At 36.3% G+C, this 12,340-nt stretch overlaps 15 non-coding genes across 15 annotated transcripts; all 15 read right to left on the bottom strand.

Moving 5' to 3' along the window:
• Window positions 1-184: 184 nt before the first annotated feature.
• Window positions 185-274, bottom strand: TRNAR-UCU (transfer RNA arginine (anticodon UCU)). Its single transcript is given in 2 exon segments — window positions 185-220; window positions 238-274. It is a non-coding gene; the product is annotated as a tRNA-Arg (tRNA).
• Window positions 275-951: 677 nt separating this feature from the next.
• Window positions 952-1,041, bottom strand: TRNAR-UCU (transfer RNA arginine (anticodon UCU)). Its single transcript is given in 2 exon segments — window positions 952-987; window positions 1,005-1,041. It is a non-coding gene; the product is annotated as a tRNA-Arg (tRNA).
• Window positions 1,042-1,718: 677 nt separating this feature from the next.
• Window positions 1,719-1,808, bottom strand: TRNAR-UCU (transfer RNA arginine (anticodon UCU)). Its single transcript is given in 2 exon segments — window positions 1,719-1,754; window positions 1,772-1,808. It is a non-coding gene; the product is annotated as a tRNA-Arg (tRNA).
• Window positions 1,809-2,485: 677 nt separating this feature from the next.
• TRNAR-UCU (transfer RNA arginine (anticodon UCU)) lies at window positions 2,486-2,575 on the bottom strand. Its single transcript is given in 2 exon segments — window positions 2,486-2,521; window positions 2,539-2,575. It is a non-coding gene; the product is annotated as a tRNA-Arg (tRNA).
• A 675-nt stretch (window positions 2,576-3,250) lies between these two features.
• Window positions 3,251-3,342, bottom strand: TRNAR-UCU (transfer RNA arginine (anticodon UCU)). The gene is given in 2 exon segments: window positions 3,251-3,288; window positions 3,306-3,342. It is a non-coding gene; the product is annotated as a tRNA-Arg (tRNA).
• A 675-nt stretch (window positions 3,343-4,017) lies between these two features.
• TRNAR-UCU (transfer RNA arginine (anticodon UCU)) lies at window positions 4,018-4,107 on the bottom strand. The gene is given in 2 exon segments: window positions 4,018-4,053; window positions 4,071-4,107. It is a non-coding gene; the product is annotated as a tRNA-Arg (tRNA).
• Window positions 4,108-4,783: 676 nt separating this feature from the next.
• TRNAR-UCU (transfer RNA arginine (anticodon UCU)) lies at window positions 4,784-4,873 on the bottom strand. The gene is given in 2 exon segments: window positions 4,784-4,819; window positions 4,837-4,873. It is a non-coding gene; the product is annotated as a tRNA-Arg (tRNA).
• A 1,443-nt stretch (window positions 4,874-6,316) lies between these two features.
• On the bottom strand, window positions 6,317-6,406 carry TRNAR-UCU (transfer RNA arginine (anticodon UCU)). Its single transcript is given in 2 exon segments — window positions 6,317-6,352; window positions 6,370-6,406. It is a non-coding gene; the product is annotated as a tRNA-Arg (tRNA).
• Window positions 6,407-7,083: 677 nt separating this feature from the next.
• On the bottom strand, window positions 7,084-7,173 carry TRNAR-UCU (transfer RNA arginine (anticodon UCU)). The gene is given in 2 exon segments: window positions 7,084-7,119; window positions 7,137-7,173. It is a non-coding gene; the product is annotated as a tRNA-Arg (tRNA).
• A 677-nt stretch (window positions 7,174-7,850) lies between these two features.
• Window positions 7,851-7,940, bottom strand: TRNAR-UCU (transfer RNA arginine (anticodon UCU)). The gene is given in 2 exon segments: window positions 7,851-7,886; window positions 7,904-7,940. It is a non-coding gene; the product is annotated as a tRNA-Arg (tRNA).
• A 677-nt stretch (window positions 7,941-8,617) lies between these two features.
• TRNAR-UCU (transfer RNA arginine (anticodon UCU)) lies at window positions 8,618-8,707 on the bottom strand. Its single transcript is given in 2 exon segments — window positions 8,618-8,653; window positions 8,671-8,707. It is a non-coding gene; the product is annotated as a tRNA-Arg (tRNA).
• Window positions 8,708-9,382: 675 nt separating this feature from the next.
• Window positions 9,383-9,474, bottom strand: TRNAR-UCU (transfer RNA arginine (anticodon UCU)). Its single transcript is given in 2 exon segments — window positions 9,383-9,420; window positions 9,438-9,474. It is a non-coding gene; the product is annotated as a tRNA-Arg (tRNA).
• A 675-nt stretch (window positions 9,475-10,149) lies between these two features.
• Window positions 10,150-10,239, bottom strand: TRNAR-UCU (transfer RNA arginine (anticodon UCU)). Its single transcript is given in 2 exon segments — window positions 10,150-10,185; window positions 10,203-10,239. It is a non-coding gene; the product is annotated as a tRNA-Arg (tRNA).
• Window positions 10,240-10,915: 676 nt separating this feature from the next.
• On the bottom strand, window positions 10,916-11,005 carry TRNAR-UCU (transfer RNA arginine (anticodon UCU)). Its single transcript is given in 2 exon segments — window positions 10,916-10,951; window positions 10,969-11,005. It is a non-coding gene; the product is annotated as a tRNA-Arg (tRNA).
• Window positions 11,006-11,681: 676 nt separating this feature from the next.
• Window positions 11,682-11,771, bottom strand: TRNAR-UCU (transfer RNA arginine (anticodon UCU)). The gene is given in 2 exon segments: window positions 11,682-11,717; window positions 11,735-11,771. It is a non-coding gene; the product is annotated as a tRNA-Arg (tRNA).
• Between the last annotated feature and the right edge of the window lie 569 nt (window positions 11,772-12,340).

Here is a 12,340-nt window from a genome sequence, read left to right as displayed (position 1 = left end):
GTTGTATTCCTTATGAGCAATATGTTCCTGTTGCAATGGAAGGCAGACTGCTTTTGATTCAGTTGCATGCTGTATTAGATACATAGGTTCAACTTGGGTCAAATACTAAGATTAAAGCATCGGCCAAAAATAAACATTCCTCACATGCATAATGTTCCTTGTTTGAATAAGAAAGTAAAAAATGTGACTCTGGTGGGATTCGAACCCACAACCTTTGAATGACTTTGCCAATTCATTTAGAAGTCCAATGCGCTATCCATTGCGCCACAGAGCCAGATGAAAATCAACTTGCGTACATTAAGGGATGATCGAAGTTTTGTCAATCCGGTGTTTACTTCACATCACATTATCAAGCCTTCTGGGACACATCAAAGAATGATTGTTTTCTGAAACATAAAATGTCTGTAGCAAGAATCACACTTCTGTGTGAAACCTTGAACTGCACCTTTGTTCGCTTGGGGAGAAATTCAGAGAATAGGGTATTACAGTATTTTCTTGCCAAGTGAATAGGTTTGGACAACAATTCCATACCTTAATAAAAAAGAACTGGATAAAAAGTGCAGACATACAATTGGTTAACAATACAAAAACACAAAGAGAATATACCATAAATAGCTTTGAAAGAAGATTTTACTTTATATGTCGCTAGAAACAAATGTCTGAGTGTAGGGTGTCGTGTTTTTGGTCTATCTCATTTACAGCTATTATAAAGACAATGTTTCTGAAGGAAAGATACATTAGGAAAGTGCAAAGTTTCTGGCAGTGATGTTGTATTGCTTATGAGCAATATGTTCCTGTTGCAATGGAAGGCAGACTGCTTTTGATTCAGTTGCATGGTGTATTAGATACATAGGTTCAACTTGGGTCAAATACTAAGACTAAAGCATCGGCCAAAAATAAACATTCCTCACATGCATAATGTTCCTTGTTTGAATAAGAAAGTAAAAAATGTGACTCTGGTGGGATTCGAACCCACAACCTTTGAATGACTTTGCCAATTCACTTAGAAATCCAACGCGCTATCCATTGCGCTACAGAGCCAGATGACAATCAACTTGCGTACATCAGGGGATGATCGAGGTTTTGTCAATCCAGTGTTTACTTCACATCATATTATCAAGCCTTCTGGGATACATGAAAGAATGATTGTTTTCTGAAACATAAAATGTCTGTAGCAAGAATCACAGTTCAGGGCGAAACCTTGAACTGCACCTTTGTTCGCTTGGGGAGAAATTCAGAGAATAGGGTATTACAGTATTTTCTTGCCAAGTGAATTGGTTTGGACAACAATTCCATACCTTAATAAAAAAGAACTGGATAAAAAGTGCAGACATACAATTGGTTAACAATACAAAAACACAAAGAGAATATACCATAAATAGTTTTGAAAGAATATTTTACTTTATATGTCGCTAGAAACAAATGTCTGAGTGTAGGGTGTTGTGTTTTTGGTCTATCTCATTTACAGCTATTATAAAGACAATGTTTCTGAAGGAAGGATACATTAGGAAAGTGCAAAGTTTCTGGCAGTGATGTTGTATTCCTTATGAGCAATATGTTCCTGTTGCAATGGAAGGCAGACTGCTTTTGATTCAGTTGCATGCTGTATTAGATACATAGGTTCAACTTGGGTCAAATACTAAGATTAAAGCATCGGCCAAAAATAAACATTCCTCACATGCATAATGTTCCTTGTTTGAATAAGAAAGTAAAAAATGTGACTCTGGTGGGATTCGAACCCACAACCTTTGAATGACTTTGCCAATTCACTTAGAAGTCCAATGCGCTATCCATTGCGCCACAGAGCCAGATGAAAATCAACTTGCGTACATTAAGGGATGATCGAAGTTTTGTCAATCCGGTGTTTACTTCACATCACATTATCAAGCCTTCTGGGACACATCAAAGAATGATTGTTTTCTGAAACATAAAATGTCTGTAGCAAGAATCACACTTCTGTGTGAAACCTTGAACTGCACCTTTGTTCGCTTGGGGAGAAATTCAGAGAATAGGGTATTACAGTATTTTCTTGCCAAGTGAATAGGTTTGGACAACAATTCCATACCTTAATAAAAAAGAACTGGATAAAAAGTGCAGACATACAATTGGTTAACAATACAAAAACACAAAGAGAATATACCATAAATAGCTTTGAAAGAATATTTTACTTTATATGTCGCTAGAAACAAATGTCTGAGTGTAGGGTGTTGTGTTTTTGGTCTATCTCATTTACAGCTATTATAAAGACAATGTTTCTGAAGGAAGGATACATTAGGAAAGTGCAAAGTTTCTGGCAGTGATGTTGTATTCCTTATGAGCAATATGTTCCTGTTGCAATGGAAGGCAGACTGCTTTTGATTCAGTTGCATGCTGTATTAGATACATAGGTTCAACTTGGGTCAAATACTAAGATTAAAGCATCGGCCAAAAATAAACATTCCTCACATGCATAATGTTCCTTGTTTGAATAAGAAAGTAAAAAATGTGACTCTGGTGGGATTCGAACCCACAACCTTTGAATGACTTTGCCAATTCACTTAGAAGTCCAATGCGCTATCCATTGCGCCACAGAGCCAGATGAAAATCAACTTGCGTACATTAAGGGATGATCGAAGTTTTGTCAATCCGGTGTTTACTTCACATCACATTATCAAGCCTTCTGGGACACATCAAAGAATGATTGTTTTCTGAAACATAAAATGTCTGTAGCAAGAATCACACTTCTGTGTGAAACCTTGAACTGCACCTTTGTTCGCTTGGGGAGAAATTCAGAGAATAGGGTATTACAGTATTTTCTTGCCAAGTGAATAGGTTTGGACAACAATTCCATACCTTAATAAAAAAGAACTGGATAAAAAGTGCAGACATACAATTGGTTAACAATACAAAAACACAAAGAGAATATACCATAAATAGCTTTGAAAGAAGATTTTACTTTATATGTCGCTAGAAACAAATGTCTGAGTGTAGGGTGTCATGTTTTTGGTCTATCTCATTTACAGCTATTATAAAGACAATGTTTCTGAAGGAAAGATACATTAGGAAAGTGCAAAGTTTCTGGCAGTGATGTTGTATTGCTTATGAGCAATATGTTCCTGTTGCAATGGAAGGCAGACTGCTTTTGATTCAGTTGCATGGTGTATTAGATACATAGGTTCAACTTGGGTCAAATACTAAGATTAAAGCATCGGCCAAAAATAAACATTCCTCACATGCATAATGTTCCTTGTTTGAATAAGAAAGTAAAAAATGGAACTCTGGTGGGATTCGAACCCACAACCTTTGAATGACTTTGCCAATTCACTTAGAAGTCCAACGCGCTATCCATTGCGCCACAGAGCCAGATGCACAGCAACTTGCGTACATTAAGGGATGATCGAAGTTTTGTCAATCCGGTGTTTACTTCACATCATATTATCAAGCCTTCTGGGATACAAGAAAGAATAATTGTTTTCGGAAACATAAAATGTCTGTAGAAGAATCACACTTCTGGGTGAAACCTTGAACTACACCTTTGTTCCTTTAGGGATAAATTCGGAGAATAGGGTATTACAGTATTTTCTTGCCAAGTGAATTGGTTTGGACAACAATTCCATACCTTAATAAAAAAGAACTGGATAAAAAGTGCAGACATACAATTGGTTAACAATACAAAAACACAAAGAGAATATACCATAAATAGCTTTGAAAGAAGATTTTACTTTATATGTCGCTAGAAACACATGTCTGAGCATAGGGTGTCGTGTTTTGGTCTATCTCATTTACAGCTATTATAAAGACAATGTTTCTGAAGGAAGGATACATTAGAAAAGTGCCAAGTTTCTGGTAGTGATGTTGTATTGCTTATGAGCAATATGTTCCTGTTGCAATGGAAGGCAGACTGCTTTTGATTCAGTTGCATGCTGTATTAGATACATAGGTTCAACTTGGGTCAAATACTAAGATTAAAGCATCGGCCAAAAATAAACATTCCTCACATGCATAATGTTCCTTGTTTGAATAAGAAAGTAAAAAATACGACTCTGGTGGGATTCGAACCCACAACCTTTAAATGACTTTGCCAATTCACTTAGAAGTCCAACGCGCTATCCATTGCGCCACAGAGCCAGATGAAAATCAACTTGCGTACATTAAGGGATGATCGAAGTTTTGTCAATCCAGTGTTTACTTCACATCATATTATCAAGCCTTCTGGGATACAAGAAAGAATAATTGTTTTCTGAAACATAAAATGTCTGTAGAAGAATCACACTTCTGGGTGAAACCTTGAACTACACCTTTGTTCCTTTAGGGATAAATTCGGAGAATAGGGTATTACTGTATTTTCTTGCAAACTGAATACGTTTGGACAACAATTCCATACCTTAATAAAAAAGAACTGGATAAAAAGTGCAGCCATACAATTGGTTAACAATACAAAAACACAAAGAGAATATACCATAAATAGCTTTGAAAGAAGATTTTACTTGATATGTCGCTAGAAACAAATGTCTGAGTGTAGGGTGTCGTGTTTTTGGTCTATCTCATTTACAGCTATTATAAAGACAATGTTTCTGAAGGAAGGATACATTAGGAAAGTGCAAAGTTTCTGGCAGTGAAGTTGTATTGCTTATGAGCAATATGTTCCTGTTGCAATGGAAGGCAGACTGCTTTTGATTCAGTTGCATGCTGTATTAGATACATAGGTTCAACTTGGGTCAAATACTAAGATTAAAGCATCGGCCAAAAATAAACATTCCTCACATGCATAATGTTCCTTGTTTGAATAAGAAAGTAAAAAATGCGACTCTGGTGGGATTCGAACCCACAACCTTTGAATGACTTTGCCAATTCACTTAGAAGTCCAACGCGCTATTCATTGCGCCACAGAGCCAGATGACAATCAACTTGCGTACATCAGGGGATGATCGAGGTTTTGTCGATCCAGTGTTTACTTCACATCATATTATCAGGCCTTCTGGGATACAAGAAAGAATAATTGTTTTCTGAAACATAAAATGTCTGTAGAAGAATCACACTTCTGGGTGAAACCTTGAACTACACCTTTGTTCCTTTAGGGATAAATTCGGAGAATAGGGTATTACTGTATTTTCTTGCAAACTGAATACGTTTGGACAACAATTCCATACCTTAATAAAAAAGAACTGGATAAAAAGTGCAGCCATACAATTGGTTAACAATACAAAAACACAAAGAGAATATACCATAAATAGTTTTGAAAGAATATTTTACTTTATATGTCGCTAGAAACAAATGTCTGAGTGTAGGGTGTCGTGTTTTTGGTCTATCTCATTTACAGCTATTATAAAGACAATGTTTCTGAAGGAAGGATACATTAGGAAAGTGCAAGGTTTCTGGGAGTGATGTTGTATTGCTTATGAGCAATATGTTCCTGTTGCAATGGAAGGCAGACTGCTTTTGATTCAGTTGCATGCTGTATTAGATACATAGGTTCAACTTGGGTCAAATACTAAGATTAAAGCATCGGCCAAAAATAAACATTCCTCACATGCATAATGTTCCTTGTTTGAATAAGAAAGTAAAAAATGCAACTCTTGTGGGATTCGAACCCACAACCTTTGAATGACTTTGCCAATTCACTTAGAAGTCCAATGCGCTATCCATTGCGCCACAGAGCCAGATGACAATCAACTTGCGTACATCAGGGGATGATCGAGGTTTTGTCAATCCAGTGTTTACTTCACATCATATTATCAAGCCTTCTGGGATACATGAAAGAATGATTGTTTTCTGAAACATAAAATGTCTGTAGCAAGAATCACACTTCTGTGTGAAACCTTGAACTGCACCTTTGTTCGCTTGGGGAGAACTTCAGAGAATAGGGTATTACAGTATTTTCTTGCCAAGTGAATAGGTTTGGACAACAATTCCATACCTTAATAAAAAAGAACTGGATAAAAAGTGCAGACATACAATTGGTTAACAATACAAAAACACAAAGAGAATATACCATAAATAGCTTTGAAAGAAGATTTTACTTTATATGTCGCTAGAAACAAATGTCTGAGTGTAGGGTGTCGTGTTTTTGGTCTATCTCATTTACAGCTATTATAAAGACAATGTTTCTGAAGGAAGGATACATTAGGAAAGTGCAAAGTTTCTGGCAGTGATGTTGTATTCCTTATGAGCAATATGTTCCTGTTGCAATGGAAGGCAGACTGCTTTTGATTCAGTTGCATGCTGTATTAGATACATAGGTTCAACTTGGGTCAAATACTAAGATTAAAGCATCGGCCAAAAATAAACATTCCTCACATGCATAATGTTCCTTGTTTGAATAAGAAAGTAAAAAATGTGACTCTGGTGGGATTCGAACCCACAACCTTTGAATGACTTTGCCAATTCATTTAGAAGTCCAATGCGCTATCCATTGCGCCACAGAGCCAGATGAAAATCAACTTGCGTACATTAAGGGATGATCGAAGTTTTGTCAATCCGGTGTTTACTTCACATCACATTATCAAGCCTTCTGGGACACATCAAAGAATGATTGTTTTCTGAAACATAAAATGTCTGTAGCAAGAATCACACTTCTGTGTGAAACCTTGAACTGCACCTTTGTTCGCTTGGGGAGAAATTCAGAGAATAGGGTATTACAGTATTTTCTTGCCAAGTGAATAGGTTTGGACAACAATTCCATACCTTAATAAAAAAGAACTGGATAAAAAGTGCAGACATACAATTGGTTAACAATACAAAAACACAAAGAGAATATACCATAAATAGCTTTGAAAGAAGATTTTACTTTATATGTCGCTAGAAACAAATGTCTGAGTGTAGGGTGTCGTGTTTTTGGTCTATCTCATTTACAGCTATTATAAAGACAATGTTTCTGAAGGAAAGATACATTAGGAAAGTGCAAAGTTTCTGGCAGTGATGTTGTATTGCTTATGAGCAATATGTTCCTGTTGCAATGGAAGGCAGACTGCTTTTGATTCAGTTGCATGGTGTATTAGATACATAGGTTCAACTTGGGTCAAATACTAAGATTAAAGCATCGGCCAAAAATAAACATTCCTCACATGCATAATGTTCCTTGTTTGAATAAGAAAGTAAAAAATGTGACTCTGGTGGGATTCGAACCCACAACCTTTGAATGACTTTGCCAATTCACTTAGAAGTCCAACGCGCTATCCATTGCGCTACAGAGCCAGATGACAATCAACTTGCGTACATCAGGGGATGATCGAGGTTTTGTCAATCCAGTGTTTACTTCACATCATATTATCAAGCCTTCTGGGATACATGAAAGAATGATTGTTTTCTGAAACATAAAATGTCTGTAGCAAGAATCACAGTTCAGGGCGAAACCTTGAACTGCACCTTTGTTCGCTTGGGGAGAAATTCAGAGAATAGGGTATTACAGTATTTTCTTGCCAAGTGAATTGGTTTGGACAACAATTCCATACCTTAATAAAAAAGAACTGGATAAAAAGTGCAGACATACAATTGGTTAACAATACAAAAACACAAAGAGAATATACCATAAATAGTTTTGAAAGAATATTTTACTTTATATGTCGCTAGAAACAAATGTCTGAGTGTAGGGTGTTGTGTTTTTGGTCTATCTCATTTACAGCTATTATAAAGACAATGTTTCTGAAGGAAGGATACATTAGGAAAGTGCAAAGTTTCTGGCAGTGATGTTGTATTCCTTATGAGCAATATGTTCCTGTTGCAATGGAAGGCAGACTGCTTTTGATTCAGTTGCATGCTGTATTAGATACATAGGTTCAACTTGGGTCAAATACTAAGATTAAAGCATCGGCCAAAAATAAACATTCCTCACATGCATAATGTTCCTTGTTTGAATAAGAAAGTAAAAAATGTGACTCTGGTGGGATTCGAACCCACAACCTTTGAATGATTTTGCCAATTCACTTAGAAGTCCAATGCGCTATCCATTGCGCCACAGAGCCAGATGAAAATCAACTTGCGTACATTAAGGGATGATCGAAGTTTTGTCAATCCGGTGTTTACTTCACATCACATTATCAAGCCTTCTGGGACACATCAAAGAATGATTGTTTTCTGAAACATAAAATGTCTGTAGCAAGAATCACACTTCTGTGTGAAACCTTGAACTGCACCTTTGTTCGCTTGGGGAGAAATTCAGAGAATAGGGTATTACAGTATTTTCTTGCCAAGTGAATAGGTTTGGACAACAATTCCATACCTTAATAAAAAAGAACTGGATAAAAAGTGCAGACATACAATTGGTTAACAATACAAAAACACAAAGAGAATATACCATAAATAGCTTTGAAAGAATATTTTACTTTATATGTCGCTAGAAACAAATGTCTGAGTGTAGGGTGTTGTGTTTTTGGTCTATCTCATTTACAGCTATTATAAAGACAATGTTTCTGAAGGAAGGATACATTAGGAAAGTGCAAAGTTTCTGGCAGTGATGTTGTATTCCTTATGAGCAATATGTTCCTGTTGCAATGGAAGGCAGACTGCTTTTGATTCAGTTGCATGCTGTATTAGATACATAGGTTCAACTTGGGTCAAATACTAAGATTAAAGCATCGGCCAAAAATAAACATTCCTCACATGCATAATGTTCCTTGTTTGAATAAGAAAGTAAAAAATGTGACTCTGGTGGGATTCGAACCCACAACCTTTGAATGACTTTGCCAATTCACTTAGAAGTCCAATGCGCTATCCATTGCGCCACAGAGCCAGATGAAAATCAACTTGCGTACATTAAGGGATGATCGAAGTTTTGTCAATCCGGTGTTTACTTCACATCACATTATCAAGCCTTCTGGGACACATCAAAGAATGATTGTTTTCTGAAACATAAAATGTCTGTAGCAAGAATCACACTTCTGTGTGAAACCTTGAACTGCACCTTTGTTCGCTTGGGGAGAAATTCAGAGAATAGGGTATTACAGTATTTTCTTGCCAAGTGAATAGGTTTGGACAACAATTCCATACCTTAATAAAAAAGAACTGGATAAAAAGTGCAGACATAAAATTGGTTAACAATACAAAAACACAAAGAGAATATACCATAAATAGCTTTGAAAGAAGATTTTACTTTATATGTCGCTAGAAACAAATGTCTGAGTGTAGGGTGTCATGTTTTTGGTCTATCTCATTTACAGCTATTATAAAGACAATGTTTCTGAAGGAAAGATACATTAGGAAAGTGCAAAGTTTCTGGCAGTGATGTTGTATTGCTTATGAGCAATATGTTCCTGTTGCAATGGAAGGCAGACTGCTTTTGATTCAGTTGCATGGTGTATTAGATACATAGGTTCAACTTGGGTCAAATACTAAGATTAAAGCATCGGCCAAAAATAAACATTCCTCACATGCATAATGTTCCTTGTTTGAATAAGAAAGTAAAAAATGGAACTCTGGTGGGATTCGAACCCACAACCTTTGAATGACTTTGCCAATTCACTTAGAAGTCCAACGCGCTATCCATTGCGCCACAGAGCCAGATGCACAGCAACTTGCGTACATTAAGGGATGATCGAAGTTTTGTCAATCCGGTGTTTACTTCACATCATATTATCAAGCCTTCTGGGATACAAGAAAGAATAATTGTTTTCGGAAACATAAAATGTCTGTAGAAGAATCACACTTCTGGGTGAAACCTTGAACTACACCTTTGTTCCTTTAGGGATAAATTCGGAGAATAGGGTATTACAGTATTTTCTTGCCAAGTGAATTGGTTTGGACAACAATTCCATACCTTAATAAAAAAGAACTGGATAAAAAGTGCAGACATACAATTGGTTAACAATACAAAAACACAAAGAGAATATACCATAAATAGCTTTGAAAGAAGATTTTACTTTATATGTCGCTAGAAACACATGTCTGAGCATAGGGTGTCGTGTTTTGGTCTATCTCATTTACAGCTATTATAAAGACAATGTTTCTGAAGGAAGGATACATTAGAAAAGTGCCAAGTTTCTGGTAGTGATGTTGTATTGCTTATGAGCAATATGTTCCTGTTGCAATGGAAGGCAGACTGCTTTTGATTCAGTTGCATGCTGTATTAGATACATAGGTTCAACTTGGGTCAAATACTAAGATTAAAGCATCGGCCAAAAATAAACATTCCTCACATGCATAATGTTCCTTGTTTGAATAAGAAAGTAAAAAATACGACTCTGGTGGGATTCGAACCCACAACCTTTGAATGACTTTGCCAATTCACTTAGAAGTCCAACGCGCTATCCATTGCGCCACAGAGCCAGATGAAAATCAACTTGCGTACATTAAGGGATGATCGAAGTTTTGTCAATCCAGTGTTTACTTCACATCATATTATCAAGCCTTCTGGGATACAAGAAAGAATAATTGTTTTCTGAAACATAAAATGTCTGTAGAAGAATCACACTTCTGGGTGAAACCTTGAACTACACCTTTGTTCCTTTAGGGATAAATTCGGAGAATAGGGTATTACTGTATTTTCTTGCAAACTGAATACGTTTGGACAACAATTCCATACCTTAATAAAAAAGAACTGGATAAAAAGTGCAGCCATACAATTGGTTAACAATACAAAAACACAAAGAGAATATACCATAAATAGCTTTGAAAGAAGATTTTACTTGATATGTCGCTAGAAACAAATGTCTGAGTGTAGGGTGTCGTGTTTTTGGTCTATCTCATTTACAGCTATTATAAAGACAATGTTTCTGAAGGAAGGATACATTAGGAAAGTGCAAAGTTTCTGGCAGTGAAGTTGTATTGCTTATGAGCAATATGTTCCTGTTGCAATGGAAGGCAGACTGCTTTTGATTCAGTTGCATGCTGTATTAGATACATAGGTTCAACTTGGGTCAAATACTAAGATTAAAGCATCGGCCAAAAATAAACATTCCTCACATGCATAATGTTCCTTGTTTGAATAAGAAAGTAAAAAATGCGACTCTGGTGGGATTCGAACCCACAACCTTTGAATGACTTTGCCAATTCACTTAGAAGTCCAACGCGCTATTCATTGCGCCACAGAGCCAGATGACAATCAACTTGCGTACATCAGGGGATGATCGAGGTTTTGTCGATCCAGTGTTTACTTCACATCATATTATCAGGCCTTCTGGGATACAAGAAAGAATAATTGTTTTCTGAAACATAAAATGTCTGTAGAAGAATCACACTTCTGGGTGAAACCTTGAACTACACCTTTGTTCCTTTAGGGATAAATTCGGAGAATAGGGTATTACTGTATTTTCTTGCAAACTGAATACGTTTGGACAACAATTCCATACCTTAATAAAAAAGAACTGGATAAAAAGTGCAGCCATACAATTGGTTAACAATACAAAAACACAAAGAGAATATACCATAAATAGTTTTGAAAGAATATTTTACTTTATATGTCGCTAGAAACAAATGTCTGAGTGTAGGGTGTCGTGTTTTTGGTCTATCTCATTTACAGCTATTATAAAGACAATGTTTCTGAAGGAAGGATACATTAGGAAAGTGCAAAGTTTCTGGCAGTGAAGTTGTATTGCTTATGAGCAATATGTTCCTGTTGCAATGGAAGGCAGACTGCTTTTGATTCAGTTGCATGCTGTATTAGATACATAGGTTCAACTTGGGTCAAATACTAAGATTAAAGCATCGGCCAAAAATAAACATTCCTCACATGCATAATGTTCCTTGTTTGAATAAGAAAGTAAAAAATGCAACTCTGGTGGGATTCGAACCCACAACCTTTGAATGACTTTGCCAATTCACTTAGAAGTCCAACGCGCTATCCATTGCGCCACAGAGCCAGATGACAATCAACTTGCGTACATCAGGGGATGATCGAGGTTTTGTCAATCCAGTGTTTACTTCACATCATATTATCAAGCCTTCTGGGATACATGAAAGAATGATTGTTTTCTGAAACATAAAATGTCTGTAGCAAGAATCACAGTTCAGGGCGAAACCTTGAACTACACCTTTGTTCCTTTAGGGATAAATTCGGAGAAAAGGGTATTACTGTATTTTCTTGCAAACTGAATACGTTTGGACAACAATTCCATACCTTAATAAAAAAGAACTGGATAAAAAGTGCAGCCATACAATTGGTTAACAATACAAAAACACAAAGAGAATATACCATAAATAGTTTTGAAAGAATATTTTACTTTATATGTCGCTAGAAACAAATGTCTGAGTGTAGGGTGTCGTGTTTTTGGTCTATCTCATTTACAGCTATTATAAAGACAATGTTTCTGAAGGAAGGATACATTAGGAAAGTGCAAAGTTTCTGGCAGTGATGTTGTATTGCTTATGAGCAATATGTTCCTGTTGCAATGGAAGGCAGACTGCTTTTGATTCAGTTGCATGCTGTATT

This window comes from Ambystoma mexicanum, assembly GCF_040938575.1.
Source record: "Ambystoma mexicanum isolate Mex_15411 chromosome 12 unlocalized genomic scaffold, UKY_AmexF1_1 Mex_chr12_unloc.1, whole genome shotgun sequence".
NCBI lineage: Eukaryota > Metazoa > Chordata > Amphibia > Caudata > Ambystomatidae > Ambystoma > Ambystoma mexicanum.
Note: the sequence above shows the minus strand (reverse complement) of the source record. Positions and strands in the feature narration are given on the sequence as shown.